Source organism: Hemiscyllium ocellatum, unplaced genomic scaffold (assembly GCF_020745735.1).
Source record: "Hemiscyllium ocellatum isolate sHemOce1 unplaced genomic scaffold, sHemOce1.pat.X.cur. scaffold_118_pat_ctg1, whole genome shotgun sequence".
Classification (NCBI taxonomy): domain Eukaryota; kingdom Metazoa; phylum Chordata; class Chondrichthyes; order Orectolobiformes; family Hemiscylliidae; genus Hemiscyllium; species Hemiscyllium ocellatum.
The window spans coordinates 147,175-164,348 of NW_026867701.1; the positions used below are offsets into that span (position 1 = coordinate 147,175).

Below are 17,174 nucleotides of genomic sequence, written 5' to 3' on the forward strand. Positions count from 1 at the left end.
ACTGCCGCAGCTTCACAAGCTCCTTTCATAATGTGCCCACTCAGGACGGACAGGACTGTAATATTATGTTTAATGTGGTTACACAAATGAAAACTAATCAGCTGTTTATTGCAGTAATTCAAATGGGAATAAATTTGGTAGTTTCTCTGTGTAATGGACTGAAAATTAAACAATATTTTACAATAACAATACAATGTTGGTCTTAAATAAACAGGAATCTCATGACAATTCTTTGAAAGACAAATTGATAAAACTGCATGATCATTGTACATTGATTTTAAAAATGCAATTCCCCTTCCTTTCAAGCATGTACAACTTCCACAAATTGAAAATGAACAGTCATCGATAAAGAAAGGAACAAGCAGATGTTAATTCTATTTTCTGTACATAAACGTGTAATGAATTTTAAGTAAGTTATATATATGTAAAAATGAAACTCTTATTGTGCTTCGAAACACAATAAATGCTAGCATGAAGTGAAATATAATCAAATCAATTCAACTGTGTTTTCTCAGTTAAAATACAGCTCAATATTCAAAGTAATCGAGTGATTGTACACTGCAATATCTTTACATTAATTCAGTGCTGAGACATAATTCCACATTAATACCCCTTATAGTGAAGCAAACTTGTGCCAGGAGTCAGAGGGGATAGGGGAGGTCCTTAATGAGAACTTTGCTTCAGTATTCACGAGTGAGTGGGACCTTGTTCCTGTGAGGACAGCGTGAAACAGGCTGATATGGTCGAACAGGTTGATGTTAAGGCGGAGAATGTGCTGAACATATTGAAAACTCATGGGGGTAGATAAGTCCCCTGGGCCAGAAAGGATATGACTTAGGTTGTTATGGGAAGCGAGGGAAGTGATTACTGTGTTTTGGTGATGGTCTTTGCATCCTCACTGTCCACTGGAGTCATACCAGATGATTGGAGGGTGGCAAACGTTATTTCCTTAGTCAAGAAAGGCAATTGAGATAATCCTGGGAATCATCGATGAGTCAGTCTTACATCAGTTGTGGGCAAATTATTGGAGAGGATTCTGAAAGACAGAATTTATGATTATTTGGAGAAGTATTGATTGACTAGAGATGGTCAGCATGGCTTTCTGAGCGGCAGGTTATGCCTCACAAATTTTACTGAATTATTTGAAGATGGGACAAACAGATTGGTGAGAACAGAGCAGTGGATATGGTGTGTCTGGATTTTAGCAAGGTGTTTGATTAGGTTCCCCATGGTAGGCTCATTTAGAAAGTAATGAGGCATGGGTTACAGGGAAACCTGCCTGGTCAGAGAATAAATTGGATGGCCCATAGAAGACAGGGTGAGATTACATGGATAGTTTTCAGCTTGGAGCACGGTGACCAGTAGTATTCTGAAGGGATTAGTTCTGGGACCTCTGCTCTTTGTGATTTTTATAAATGACTTGGCTGAGGAAGTGGAAGGGTGGGTTAGGAAGTTTGCCAATGACACGAGGGTTGGTGGAGTTGTTGATAGTGTGGAGGGCTTTTGTAGGTTGCTAGAGGACATTGGCAGAGCTGGGCTGAGAAGTGGCAGATGGAGTTCAACCTGGGAAAGTGTGAAATTATTCATTTTGGAATTTCAAATTTGAGTGCATATTTTCGGATTAAATGCAGGATTCATGACAATGTGGAGGAACAGAGGGATCGTGGGGTGCACATCCATACATCCCTCATGGCTGACATCCAAGGTGATAGGTTTATTGAGACGGTGTGTTGGCTTTCATTCGCTGGGAAATTGAGTTTAAGAGCTACGAGGTTATGCTGCAGCTCTATGGATCCCTGGTGAGACTACACTTGGAATATTGTATTTGGTTCTGATCACCTCGTTAGACATTGGATGTGGAAGCTTTAGAAAAGGTGAAGATGAGATTTACCAAGATGCTGCCTGGACTAGAAGGCATGTCTTATGAAAGAAAGGTTGAGGGAGCTGGGGCTTTGGTCATTGCAGTGAAAGAGGGTGATAGTTTACTTGATAGATTTTTATAAGATGATGAGAGGCATAGATAGAATGGATAATGAAAGAGTTTTCCCCACAAAGTGGCATAATTTTAAGGTGAATGGGGGAAGTTGTGGGGAGATGTCAGAGATAATTTCTTTATAGATAGTGGTGAGTGCGTGGAATGCACTGCCAGTGGTGGCAGTAGATTCAGATCCATCAGCGACTCTAAGTGACTCTTGGATAGGCATATGGATGATAGTAAATGAAAGGGCATGTTGGTTAGTTTGATCTTAGAGTAGGATAAAAGGTAGGAACAACATCGTGGCCAAAGGGCCTGTACTGTGCTGTACTGTTCTATATTCTATGGAATGAAATGAATAATTTTTATATATTAGCAATATATAGATTTTCAAAATTCTATTAGCATACTTAAGAATAATGATAAATGTCATCTTGCTGCTTGACTGTGCTATCTGCAAAAATGAACAGGAATTGTTGCAGGGAAAAGTAATTAGGTTTTTCTCAATTTATAAGGCTGGGATTACACAGATCATTCAAATGAGCAAAATTCACATTTTTAACAGTGATGTCAGAGATAGTTTCTTTATAGATAGTGGTGGGTGCATGGAATGCACTGCCAATGGTGATAGTAGATTCAGATCCATCAGCGACTCGAAGCGACTCTTGGATAGACACATGGATGATAGTAAATGAAGGGCGTGTTGGTTAGTTTGATCTTAGAGTAGGTTCATTCAACTCAGATACATATGCTTCCTTTATGGTTCTGTGGGTGCTCACTCACTCCTTCCCTTCAGTTTTACATCAATTTCACACTGAATGTGAGGGTGGGAATGGATTTTTAAATATAAATACTCCAACCGAAACCCCTCACAGGTCAGGAACTGTTTTTTCTACTTTCATCACTCACAAGGAACCGGAAAATAAAAGGTTCAGTCACAAATCTTACAGGAACATAGCGGTTATAATCACCAGGAAAAGCTGAACAGCTCAAAACACTTTTCTCAAGAAAAGAGGAGGCTCAGAGACAGCCTGGTACAAGTAGAAAGGTTTGTGATGTGTTTTCAGAGATTTGAGGTTGAAATCATTGGGTTGGAAGCATGCTTCATTGCCCCAGATCATCAAAGGTGCGATCTAAATGTGCATCTTTCTTTCTACCTGTCTGAGTTAACAATCAGATGGACAGGTCAATGTCTGAGTGTTTTCCCAAATCCCTGATTGAATCTGTCTCCTCCACAAACTCAGGTGTCTCACTACTCACTGGGTCACGGAGAAACTCTGCCGTTACAATGAGAACTGTCTTTGCTATCACCTCTCCTCGTGCTTCCGCCTAATCCCCACTTCCTTTCATCCCAGCTGCTTCTAGTCCACCCACATTGATATGTTGAAGAGCTTGACAGGAAAATGGATTGAAACCGAGAGTTCATTGGCCAGAATGAAAGAGGAAGAAGAAAATAAACTCTGATTGTGGATCCCAGGGGATACAGACTCCAGGATTAATCCTTGTCGGCATTCCTGCAGTAATATGAGACAGCACTCCACGGTGAGAGTTAAACCCAGGAGGCAGGAGAGGGAGCCACTGAGCATGAGCAGGTTTAGTTCATGCAGGAGGTTTGTTCAGTCAGTAACAGTGTGTTAGAGATGGAGGTGAAGTGAGCAGTGAGGGGAAATGTTACCACAAGCTGCTGATGGACAACTTTCATTGGAACAGGAGGAGGCCATTCAGCCCCGCGACTTTGCTCTGCCACTCATGATGATCACAACTGACGTGTGACCTGACGTACAATTTTTGAAACCCTTTAATTTCATCAATAAACTCCTCTGCAACAGACAAAACGAGTATTGGGAAACTAAACATCTGCAAATGCTGGGAAGTCAGAAATAAAAACAGAAATTGCTGGAAACATTCAGTCTGGCAGCATCTGTGGAGAGTGAACCTTTCGGGACCAGTGACCGGTCAGGTGACCAGCTGCAGCTGATCATTCTGCCTGTTCTGGAACCCTCTCTGGAACAGGTTCTGGTGCGGGGGGAATGAGATTGTCAATAACAAATGAGAGAAACAGGAGAACGGGCTCAATCAGAATAAGGAATTTACTTACCCCTCCCAGTGGGACACTCAACGACACAGTCACACTGCGGAAAGGCCGCTCACCTGCCCCACGTATGGGAAGGGATTTACTCGATCTTCCAATCTGCTGAGGCACCAGAGATGGCACAGTGGGTTTAGACCCTTCACCCGCTCCATGTGTGAGAGAGGATTCATTCAAATCTCTCATCAGCGGAGACATCAGTGCATTCCCCCCGTGGAGAGGCCAGTCACCTGCTCAGTGTGTGGGAAAGCATTCACTCAGTCCTCTGACCTGCTTAAACACCAACAAGCTCACTCTGGGGAACGGTCATTCACTTGTTCCCAGTGTGGGGGGAGATTCACTCAAATGCAGCACCTTCGGAGTCTCCAGTCAGCTCACACAGTGGAGAGGGCATTCAGATACTCAGTGTGAGAGAAGGGATTCAGTGATTCATCCTCCCCCACTGAACCCCCAGCGGGTTCACACTGGGTAGGAGCTGTTTCCCTCTCTGTGTGACAGGGATTTGCTGCGTCTTCAACACGATTGAGAGACCAGTGAGTGCTCACAGGGAAGTGATCATCCATCTGCTCCGTGTGGACTGCAGGACTCTGATTCTGATGTTACTATTCATCAGAGTCAGGAGTGGACCTTGTACATGATGACACTGTTGGAGTATTGATGTTGTTGTTGTTAACCACATTAACTGGGCTGGAGTTGACTGAACTTACATTGCCACTTTCTAAACCTCAGGATGTCTCTCTGGGCAGGATGTCTCTACAAACAGCAATGGGACAATGAGCAGGGATCATCTGTTTTGATTTAAATTGTGATTATAGCACGGCTGCTTCACAGCACCAGGTACAAGGTTGGAGTCCAGACTTGGTCAATGTGGATTTCCCACATTCTCCCCATGATAATGTGGGTCCCTTCCAGGTGCTCTGGTTTCCTCCCACAGCCCAAAAATGTGCAGGTTACGTGAATCAGTCGTGCTACCTTGTCCACAGTATCCAGGATTGTGCAGACTAGGTAGATCAGCCTTGGGAAATGCAGTATTACAGGGATGGAGTGCAGTGGGTCGGATGTTCTTCGGATGGTCGGTGGGGTTTGATGGGCCAATGCTCTCCTTGCACACTGTTGGGATTCTATTCTATGATTGAGGATAAAGGCGACACAGCAGGGTGTCCTTGGAGAAGGAGCATGTGGTGTGTATCAATGCTCTTGATGCCTTTAGATAGAGGTGAGCACCGCAGGGGATACAGTGCTTTGTCTCCACCGCTGCCCCCTCCCCACAACGCTACTTTGATTTAGTCCCTTCCCACTCAGTCACTTGTAATGTTTTTTTTCCCGTAATGGGCTTTGTTTGGAAATATTCAGTTGGTTACACAAATGGTTTACTGCTGGTGATTATATGTCAAGATTAGAGTGGTGCTGGAAAAGCACAGCAGGTCAGGAGCCGGAAAATCAACATTGTGGCAAAAGCCCTGTTCCAGCACCACTCTAATCTCGGCTCTGGTTTCCAGCATCTGCAGTCCTCACTTTTGCACTGCTGGTGATTATATGTTAAACAAAAGCAAAATGTTGTAATGATGATTTTGATGGTGGGAAGGTTGCTGTGATAACATTTCTGGGTCGGAGAAATGGGGAAAAAGAACGCTTCACAGCTCACAGAAGGTGGAGGTCAAACCAAAGGTTCAGACAGGGAGGGAATATTTCCCTGGAGTTTGAGTAGCTGAAAAGTGAATAGATAGAATTTTGTTTTACAGAGGTTGAAAGTTTTAAAACTGTTATATTCAGACAGTTTAATTTATTTTCTTTAATTTTATTTGCTGTGCAAAAACTTTGACAACATTTTAAAACCAAAATTCTCAAACCTTGTGTTAAAGATAAATGTTAAATAAAATCCATCAAACCATCCTTCACTGAAAACTGACGTAGAAGTGCAATCTCCTGGAGAATCCCTGCCCACTCCTTCCTACCCGGGCTCCAGGGCTATATACATACCTGGGAGATAGCAGCAGGAGGAGACCATTCAGCCTTTCAATCCTGCTCCACCATTCAATGGGAAACAGCTGAGCATCCAGCTCAGTCTCCTGTTCCTGCTGTGTTCAAACCCCCTTTCATGGCTTTACCTCGAAGAATTATATCTAAGTCCTCCTTTGGTTTCACTGCCTTTTGTACCAGTGACGTTGTGGTGTTACTGTGTGGGTGTAGGCAGGGGTAATGTGATGGTGCTGCCTCCTGGAGGATGCACTCAGCGTCCCTCATCATCCTGCAGTAACATCAACGGGGTTTCAGCAACTAGAGATAGAAACCATTTCCAGGATATGGGCATCACTGGCTCTGCCAGCATTTATTCCCCATCTCTAGTTACCCTTGAGAAGATGGTAGTGAGCTGCTGTCTTGTACCATTCACAGTCCATTTGGCACAGAGAGAACGACAATGCTGGGAGGGAGAGTGTGCAGGATTTTGGCCAAGTGATTCTCTATCTTTGGTTCTTCAAATACTGGGTAACTTAATCACAATCTGCACATGAATTTGAGATTTCAGTCTGCAAACCTTCACCATCTAGCACCCAGTATAAAGGGATATGTACAGGTTAGAAATTCAGAGCAGACAATTCTTGTTTCTCTGGAATATCTTTTTTTCCCCTTTCTTCCCCCAAAGCTGTAACCCTCCAGCCCACTTACTCTCTCCCACCATTCTGACTCTGCTACCCCCTAGTGTACACCCTCCCCATTCTCATGGAGTTACTGATAAACACATCCATTCCACCACTTCCCGTCCCTGGTTAGACTCTGCACCCTTTCTGGGTTCACTTCCTTTCCCTTCAGTTGCTGCAAGTCAATAATGTAACAGCAGAATGAAACAAAAGGAAACAGAAAGGGAGGTGGCAGATCCTGGACAGAAGAGGGTCCTTCAGGCTGGGAGAATGGGTCAGATTCTTCTTTGATGCCCATTGGTCGATTCCCAGCATTACAATGAATTGGGGATGGAGAGTGGTCCTACATGGGTGTGGTGACACTTTGACCCCCCAGCAGATCAATACAATAAGCAGATGCATTCCTCCTCCAGCCAGTGTGAAAAACCTTCCGCAAAGTATACTTACCCAAAGCATATGTTCCAAAACCTGCCCACATTCTGTACATGTACACACGCGTGGTCCCTGCCTCAGGGATTGTGGGAGTTGTAGTCCCCATGAAGCCACTGGAGCCCTGTCTCTAGAAAGTGAATGAAAAGTGTGGGCTGGAGGGTGTTGTGTATACGATCCCCATTCAGACAGACAGGACCTGTGGGCTGTCACTGGGTTTTACTGAGACATCTGCTTCCACAACCTGATTTTCTGATGTAAGGAATATAGATTCAGTCAACTGGGGGGTGGGGAGGTTCATAGGAGGAGCAGATTTTAAGTAGAGGTGGCTCAATGGTTAGCATTGCTTACTCACAGCGTCAGGGACCTGGATTTGATTCCAGCCTTAGGCGACCCTGTGGAATTTACATGTTCTCCCCGTGTCTGTGGGGTTTCCTCTGGGTGCTCCAGTTTCATCTCACAGTCCAAATATGTGCAGGTAAAGTGGATCGGCGATGCTAGATTGCCCACAGTATCCATGCATGCGCAGGTTAAACCATTAACCATGGGAAATACAGGGAATGGGTGAGTCTGAATGGGATGCTCATTATAGGATTGGTGTGGACTCCATGGATGAATACCCTGTTTTTGCACTGTAGGGATTCTATTCTATTATCTGTGGAAGAATGTACCTATCTCAATGTGCTGTAAATCTGCGGAATTCCTCTTCAAAATGCGGTGGATGCCAGGACAAAGAGGAAATTTACTGAAGAGATACAGATGTTGAATTTGCAATGAGATGAAGGGTGAGAGAGAGCAGGTGGGAAAATCCAGCTGAGACCGAGGTGAGCTCAATCATCACCGTATTAAATGGTGGGGCTGGTTCGAAGGGCTGCATTGCCTCTCCTGTGCCCAGTGCTCATCTTCTTACGGTAATAACTGGAAAGCTGAATCCAAAACTCACCACCTTCACCAAAGGAGATTTTTGGAAAAAGCAGGATAGTCAGGTGGATTAGTGTTCCAAACATAGATAGTGAGGAAGCGTGTAGGAGATAATGATTTTGCAATTTTAAACTGAGATGAGTTAAAAATCACACAACAGGTTATAGTCCAACAGGTGTAATTGGATCATGATGAAGGAGAAACGCTCCAAAATCTAGTGTGCTTCCAATTAAACCTGAAGGACTATAACCTGGTGTTGTGTGATTTTTAACTTTGTACACCCCAGTTGACAGACAGTGGAGAAATATCAAAGGATATTTCAAACTGCTCAGCAAAAGTATATATCAGGGAAAAGGAAGGACTGTAGGAAAAGGAGTAATCTGCCCTGGGTGGCTCAGGAAATAAGGGAGTCTTATCAAATTGAAATAGAAAACACACAAATTGGCAAAGAGCAAGGAGAAAGTAGGAGATTAGAAAAACTTTAAAGATCAGCAGAACGTTAAATGGGATTGGGGGAGACAAGTGATGAGTAGCTGTCCCCAGGGCCAGAATAGCAGTTTGCACTGCTAGAGGGGAACCTATTGTGTGGGGAACATATGGCCTCTGTCATTTTTGAAACACGAAACTGTGACAATAGAGATAATCCTGATCAAGTTCAAAATCACAGCACATTCCTAAAGCTTGTACTTCCAAATAATCCTGTTGGACTATAACCTGGTGATCTGTGTTTTTTTTTAAAACTTTGCCCACCCCGCTCAAACACCAGTTCTTCCACATCAGAATCCTGACAGACAGCCCAGCTGAAACTGAAGTGCCTGTCAGATACCTCACTGAGCCACAGGGGCGTGGGGGAGGGGTATGTGGTTTAACCACAAAGTGCTGAGCTGAACTCGACTTTTTAACTGCCATCGCCATGGAGAGAATACTGAGAGGCAGCATCCATTCAAAACCACAAACCACAAAGGTATAAGAATGGGAGCCATACATCGGACAAGCGGGGAGTTACCTGATTCTGCCTGGAGGTGTTCTGCATGTACACTATCCAGGTAACTGCCATGTCTCATCAATAAAGACTCAAAGAAGACCTCTCAGAGTTCTGCTAATGTAGTTATTCCTATCCAGCAGGGTTCAGGAATAGGAGTACACAGCAGTCAGTCTTCACAGTGGATGATACGAAGAACATGCCAAGAATTGATAAAGAAACTGGGGAAGGTGAGGAAAAAGAAATAACCATTATCACAAATGCGTTAGAGCTGGGCAAGCTAATGGAGCTAAAGGTAGATAAGTCTCTTTGCCCTGATGGAATACATCCCAGGGTGCTCCCAGAGATAGCAGGAGAAATAGTAAATAGACTTGGAGTCAGAGCCCTACAGCAGAGACAGGCCCTTTGGCCCAAACTGACCAGAATGTCCATCCACACTAACCCCATTTCCCTGCACTTGGCCCATCTGCTTCTGACCCTTTGCTATCCATGTATTTGTCCAAATGTCTTTTACCTGTTGTTAATGTACCCACCTCAACCACTTCCACTGGCACCTCAGTCCTTATACATACCACCCTCTGTTTAAACCTGTTGCCCCCTCAGCTTCCCTTTTATTCTTTCTCCTCTAACCTTCAACTGATGCCTCCACTCCTTGATTTCCTGGGAAAGAGACTGAGTGCATTCACCTTACCCAAGCCTCTCATGATCTTATACACTTCCAGAAAAGATCCCTCCTCTGTTTCCTCTGCTCTAAACAAAAAACAAAAATCCTCGCTTGTCCAACCTCTCCCTATAACTCAGACCCCTGAGCCCTGGCAAAACTTCTTGTAAGTTTCGTCTGCACTTTTTCCAGTTTAATAACTGAAACCTACGTTACATTCATCACATTTCCAGTATTTCCCCATGGCACTGGAACCGACGTGACAACACTAATGGATAAAAAAGCATGATCGAGAATCAACTCCTTTACAACAATTCCATTTTCATTGTATTTTCCATGCTGCAGGTATCCTTGTGTCTTTCTGATTGCATGGTTAATTTAAAACTTATCCTCATACAAATCTGTGACTTAATTGTCCCTTGGAAATGTGCCATGTTTTTTCAGACTTTTAAAAGCAAATTAAATCTCTCTCCACAGTCACCACGCTAACATGGACTTGGCTGTGTCTCAGTATTTTTTCCAGTCACACTGATATTTGAAATATTTGCCCACGGACGGAATACTCCCCTTTCCTTCCACATGAAAAGGCCAATGATATTCAGATCGGCACGGATCAATTAACCATCGTGTCTGAACATGAAGCTCAATTTGAATTTCTCATCCACAAATCTGCCCGTTCAGTACCCGACAACTGAGAAAACAAGTCACCACCGTTAACACAGGATGGAAATTCATGAGACAATTATAGTATTAAATTGTAGTTTCTTTGTTCCCCCAAAACATTAAATCTCAGTCTCACAATTTCTCTCTTCTGTGAACTGAAATCCAAACCAATCTCCTCACTCCTTCCCTCCACACCCAGCTCTAACTCACTCTGCTCTCTTTGAATTCAGCTTCCTAGCTCCTGCCTGCAGACAAAGAACCAAAAAAAAGGGTGGCATGACAGCACTAGGGTCCCAGGTTCAATTCTCCCCGTGCCTGCGTGAGTTGCCTCCGGGTGCTCCGGTTTCCTCCCACAATCCAAAGATGCACAGGCCAGGTGAATTGGCCAGGCTAAATTGCCCAGTGTTAGGTGCATTAGTCAGAGGGAAATGGGTCTGGGTGGGTTACTCTTCCGATGGTCAGTGTGGGCTGGTTGGGCCGAAAGGCCTGTTTCCACACTGTAGGAAATCTAATCTAATCAAGTCAAATCAATGAGTCTGACTCGGAGCCTCCTGGGTGTTAGTGAATCCTCCCCAAACCTCTCAGGGTTCCCTTCTGGGGCAGAACGCACTGATTTTTTTTTCCACAATCTGGAACCTCTTATTTATTTTCCCTACTCCCATCCTCTGATGAGAACCATCCTGCACACACTGGCCAAAATCATATCTAGTTGAACTAAAATGAATCAAGTTTGAACTTTAATTGCAGGCCCATCTTTGTTCATTTCCATAACATTCCCGAGTTCTGATAACTTTCTGCAAAATGCTCCCCACACCGATACGCTGACCACTTGTCATAATACCGGGGGAGGGGCCATTCCCCTGGGTCCTGTTCTCAGAGGGAGGAAGGGAGGGAGCTGCCAATGACAGATTAATCCCACACACCCACAGCCTCCCTTCCTGGCACTGACCCAGCCTGCACATACGCTACCAATTGCCCAGCACTGTGCCTGTGCACTGGTCTCCCTTCCTACAGAGCATGCTCCAGATCACACAGGAGCCCTGGTGATTGACAGCAGCTGCTGCCCAATAGGGTGAAGGGGCGGGGCTGGAGGACTGGGACAATGGGATTGTAAACAATGAATGAATGAGGAGGGACACGGGGAATGGACAGGTCAGTGAGGGACAGGAGCAGTGCAGCTGCAGGAGGGGATCCTGGACAAACTGAGCAATGGGAGAATCTAACAGGAGAGAAACTACAGGAAGGTTCTGTTTGGAGGCTCAGGCAGGGACAGCTGGGAGACAGTATGGCCTGGTGGCTTGAGCTTGGGCCTTTTCAAAGATGCTGTTACTCAACCCTGAACCCGATCCTCCTGGCCCAGAGGTAAGGACACGACCACCATTTCCTGGTGGGCTAGTGGAAAGAAGGAAAGATGTTCTCAATCTCACTCACATGGAAACTCCATGAGCTCCTCCCACTTACTGTCGACGGTGGGGATGGAGGAGGCACAGCAGATGGGAGGGGGGTTAGGGATATAGGGACTGCCTTTCCAAAGGAACCCACCAGTGTTGGTGATATTAACAAGATACAATACACAGTCACTAACACAAAGCTGGTGTACATGAACTTCATCCAGAATATTAACACCTGTAACTGGGTGACACTGACCCCAATGTACAGAATTAAGTCGTGGATATTAATAATGGCATTGCGTGTGAGAAATCACGTCTCATGAATTTGAGTCAATTCTTCTGAAGTAACAACAAAGAGGATTGACAGTGCAAAGCGGTGGAGATGAACTACATGGTCTTCAGTAAGACATTCATCAAGGTTCCCCATGGGAAACCGGTTAGCAAGATTAGATCTCATGGAATACAGAGAGAACTAGCCATTTAGATACAAAACTGGCTCAAAAATAGAATACAGAGGGTGGTGGCGGAAGGTTGATTTTCAGATTGGAGACCTGTGACCAGTGGGGTGTCACAAAGGATCGGTGCTGGATCCACTAATTTTCATAATTTATATTAATGATTTGGATGTGAATATAGGAAGTAATGTTAGTAAGATGACATCAAAATTGGAGGTGTAATGGACAGTGAAGAGGATTACCTCAGATTACAACAGGATCTTGATCAGATGGTTGAATGTGCTGAGAAGTGGCAGATGGACTTTAATTTAGATAAATGAGAGGTGCTGCATTTTGGAAAAGCAAATATTAGCAGGGAGTATACACTTAATGGTAAGGTTCTCGGGAGTGCTGCTGAACAAAGAGACCTTGGAGTGCAGGTTCATAGCTCCTTGAAAGCAGAATCGCAGGTAGATAGATTAGTGAAGATGTTTAGTATGCTTTCCTTTATTGGTCAGAGCACGGAGTATAGGAGTTGGGAAGTCATATTGCGGCTGTACAGGACATTGGTTAGGTCACGCTTAGAATATTGTGTGCAATTCTGGTCTCCTTCCTATCAAAACAATTTTGTGAACCTTGAAAGGGGTCAGAAACGTATTACAGGCATGTTGCCAGGTTTGGAGGATTTGAGCTACAGGGAGACGCTGAATACACCGTTTTCCCTGGAACGTTAGAGGCTGATGATGACCTTATAGAGGTTTATAAAATCAGTAGGGGCATGGATAAGGTAAATACACAAGGTCTTTTCCCTGCGGTGGGGAGGAGGTACGATGGGAGGTGGGAGACAGAGGGGGGAGACCAAAAGCGGAGGGTGATGGTTAGTTTGTAGATCTACAACACAACCCTGTTCCTGTTTTCTCCCCATCTCCTTCAAGCCCTCTGAAGGGCTCAGCACAAGTGCACAGTCCCTGGACAGTAGAGCTTCAGGGTGACCAAGTGCTGAAGGTTGCATTTGGGACACTGACCTTTATTGTTCTGTGCACTCATCAATAAATGGACCTGGGTTCAATTCCACTGTCCTGGATTCATGTCTGTGGCCACAGACACGCCTGTCTCTGACCCTGACTACTGGATCCCCTGTCACTATAGCTCTGCCATTCTCCTTCCTCCTGTTCTGTGCAGCAGAGCTATCTGTGGTGCCATGAACCTGGCTGTTGCTGATTTCCCCTGAGAGTCCACCCCACCTGTTCCCCCCATTATAGAATCCCAAGCAGTGCACAATATCTGTCTGAGAAGGGGGAATGATTACTGGGGAGTCCTGCACTCCCTTCCTGAGCCTTTTAGTTGATCTGATGGTCACCCATTCCCTTTCTGCCTGTGTAACCCTCACCTGCAGTGTGACTAACTCACTGAACGTGCTGCCCATGACATTCTCAGTATTGCTCCACAGTGAATCCACTCTCAGCTCCAGGTCTGAAAAGCAGTTTCCCAGTAGCTGCAGATGGGCACTCATCCTGCACACATAGCCGTCACCGACACTGGAAGTGTCCATTATTTCCCACATTGTACAAGAGGAGCATACCACGGGTCTGAGGTCTCCTGTCACAACGTCTCTCTAGTTTCAGCTAGTTACTCCCATTAAGAGAATTTAAATGAGTAGCAACTATCTTTCACTTCAAACATTTCCATTACATTCAAAAGCCATTCCCTGTGAATTTCTATTCAGATCCATGCTCCCCACCAACCCGCCGTCCCCTCCCAGCACCTTCATTTGCCACTGCAAGAGGTGTAAAACCTGTGCCCACACCTCAAAAGGGCCCTTCCACATCCAGCAGAGATTTTCCTGCGCATCCAAACACCTCACCTATTATGGCCTTTGCTTTCGATGTGGTCTCCTCTCTACTGGGGAGTTGACAAAGAACACCAACTTGCAGAATGTTTCAGGGAACATTTCTGGGATGCATGCACCAACCAACTCCACCATCCTGTGGCCGACCACTTCAACTTCCCCACCCACTCCGCCAAGGACATTCACGTCCTGGGCCACCTCCACCACCAAATCCCAGCCACCCGACGCCTGGAGAAAGAAAACCTCATCTTCCACATTGGGACCTTTAACCACAGAATCAAGGTTTCCTCATCTCCCCTCCCCTGCCTTATCCCAGATCCAACCCTCCAACTCGACACCACCCTCTTGAACTGTCCCACCTGTCCATCGTCCTTTCCAATTATCCACTCCACCCTCTCTCCATTACCCTCCACCTACATCTACCTATTGCCTTCCTAGCTCCCTTCCCACCAACCGGACCCACCCTTCTTATTTATCTCTCAGCCCTCTTACTCCCTCCCACCCCACCCAATCCCGGCATTCCTGATAAAAGGAATATGCCGAAAACGTTGATTCTTTTGTTCCTGAGATGCTGGGTGATCTGCTGTGCTTTTCCAGGGCCACACGTTAACACAAGCTGGAAGAACAACACCTCATCTTCTACTTGGGGACCCTGCACACCTCCATCCCCAGTATCAAATTCAATAATTTCACGTCCTGAACTCTCCAATGTCCTAGCGCCCTAGCCTCTTAACCCACACACAAGGCCTTGTTATCACATAGCCTGCCATTACACATTAGCTATAGTTAGCCACGAACAGTCCCCAGAAACAGCTATTCACCCTCCCCCAGCCAGATCGTTATCCACTCCTTTGTCCAACTGCTCTTGGACTATATTACCACCTATCATTTACCCCTTAACCCCTACCTTCTGCATATAAACCGACATTAATTTTCAGTAACATCAGTTCTGAGGAAGGGTCAGCGGATCCAAAATGTTAACTCTGATTTCTCTTCACAGATGCTGCCAGATCTGCTGAGTTTTACCAGTACCTTCTGGTTGTTGTGCGAGATTTACAGCATCCGCAGTTCTTTTGGTTCTAATTTACCAGGAATTTCTAATTCAGGTCTAGCAGCCTAAAACTGTGCATTTATAAACCCTCCCAGTCCACAATAGCTCCATTTCTTCCCCAGACTTTGCAGTGTCTCCCACTCCCTTCACACTGACTAGGTCCCCCCCCGCCTCACCGTGACACTGCGCCTGCACAGCTCATGGCCATGTGTTGGCCTGCTGGACCCACCCCAATTCACTCCCATTGGCTGGAGGATCACACCAATTCTCCTATTGGTCTGAAGCTGCTGTCAATCACCCGGGCCCCATTGTGACATGAGTGGGCTCCTCCCAAGAGCATCGGATGCTGAGGGGTGACCTCATAGAACTTTATAAAATCATGAGGAGTATGGTTGGGAAAAATAGACAAGGTCTTTTCCCTGGGGTGGGGGAGTCTAGAACGAGAGGGTGTAGGTTTAAGGTGAGGGGGAAAGATTTAAAAGGGACCCAAGAGGCAACTTTTTTTCACACTGAGATGGGTGCCTGTATGGAATCTTCTGTTCAGGAAAGTGGTGGAGGCTGGTACAGTTACACCATTCGGCATCTGGATGGGTATGTGAATAGGAAGGGTGTAGAGGGATATGTGCCAAATGTTGGGATATCTGGTCGGCATGGACCAGTTCGACCAAAGGGTCTAATTCCATGCTGTATGTCTCTATGACTCTGCCCTGGGATAAGCTTCATCATTCACAGTGAATGGGGCAGTAACACAGAGGACAAGGGTGTGGGGCTATTCAGCTGTACTGGCCGCTCTGGACATGGTGCCAGTCTATCCCAACTCACCTCCCATTTGTCTGTAGACCTCCAAATCCTTCCTTAAAAAAGTTACATTCTAAATTCGTTTTCTCAATAACTACTGGATCTGCATCCAGCTGGCGGACAAACTGTTCCAGATGCTCAGAACTTAGTGAGTACAATAATCTTCACATTTTTAACCTATTTTATTAGCCATTTACCTGAAGGTAGTTACTCAAAATTGTGACGTTAATAATTTCTCCCTCTGTCTCTCTGTAAATTAAATATCCTGGAAAGAAATCTGCTCCTGGTCGAAATTCCTGCCTAACCTTCTCAGCTCCAAGAAGAATTAGTTGATCTTCTGCTAACTCTCCATAAAATAGAAACCCATCTTAATTTTAGTAGTGCCATAAAGATGTACAGCAGAGAAACAGACCCTTCGATCCAAAACTTGTCCATGCTGACAAGATATCCTAAATTAATCTCATCCCATCCACCAGCTCTTGGCGTATATCCTTCTAAACTTTTGCTAATCACATACAACATCTCAAAGGCATAATTGGGTAATTGTACCAGCCTCCACACTTTCTCTGGCAGCTCCTTCCACACACGTACCATGTTCAGCTGGAAACATTGCCCCTTAGATCTCTTTTCAATCTTTTCCCTCACACCTGAAGCCTGTGCCCTAAGCTTTGGACTCACATATCCTGGGAATAAGACCCTGGGATTTCACCCTATCCTTGCCCCTCACAACTGTATCCGATGCTCCAGGGGAAACAGCCCCAGCCTATTCACCCTCTACCTATATAGCTCAAACCCTCAAACCTGGCAACATCTTTGCACATCTTTTCCGAAACCTTGCAAGTTTCACAATATCATTCCGATAGCAGGGAGACCAGGACTGAAAGCAGAATTCCAGAAGTGGATGAATCAATGTGCTGTGCCGCTGCAAAATGACGTCCCAACTTCACTACTCAAATGTACTGACCAGTAAAGGCAAGTACACTAAACACCTTCTTCACTACCCTGCCTATGATTCCACTTTCAAGGAACTATGAATCTGCACTCCAAGGTCTCTTTGTTCAGCAACACTCCCCAGGACCTTCCCATTAAATGTATAATTCCTGCCCTCATTTGCTTTTCCAAAATGGAGGATCTCACAATTATCTGAAATAAACTCGATCTGACAATCCTCAGCCCATTTGATTGAAGTCCCATTGTACTCTGAGTTAACCTTCTTCGCTGTCCAGTACACCTCAAATTTTGATGTCTACTGTAAACCTACTAACTATACCTCATATATTCACAGAAATCAT

The 17,174-nt window shown here is 45.1% G+C and overlaps 1 long non-coding RNA gene across 1 annotated transcript in view; it reads right to left on the minus strand.

Annotated features, from left to right (window-relative positions):
- Positions 1-591: 591 nt before the first annotated feature.
- The window catches only part of LOC132809427 (uncharacterized), a 29,495-nt gene continuing 12,912 nt past the window's right edge, over positions 592-17,174 (minus strand). The window contains exon 3 of the long non-coding RNA XR_009642309.1: positions 592-1,036. This is a non-coding gene — a long non-coding RNA (uncharacterized LOC132809427). The remainder of the gene's footprint in view (positions 1,037-17,174) is intronic.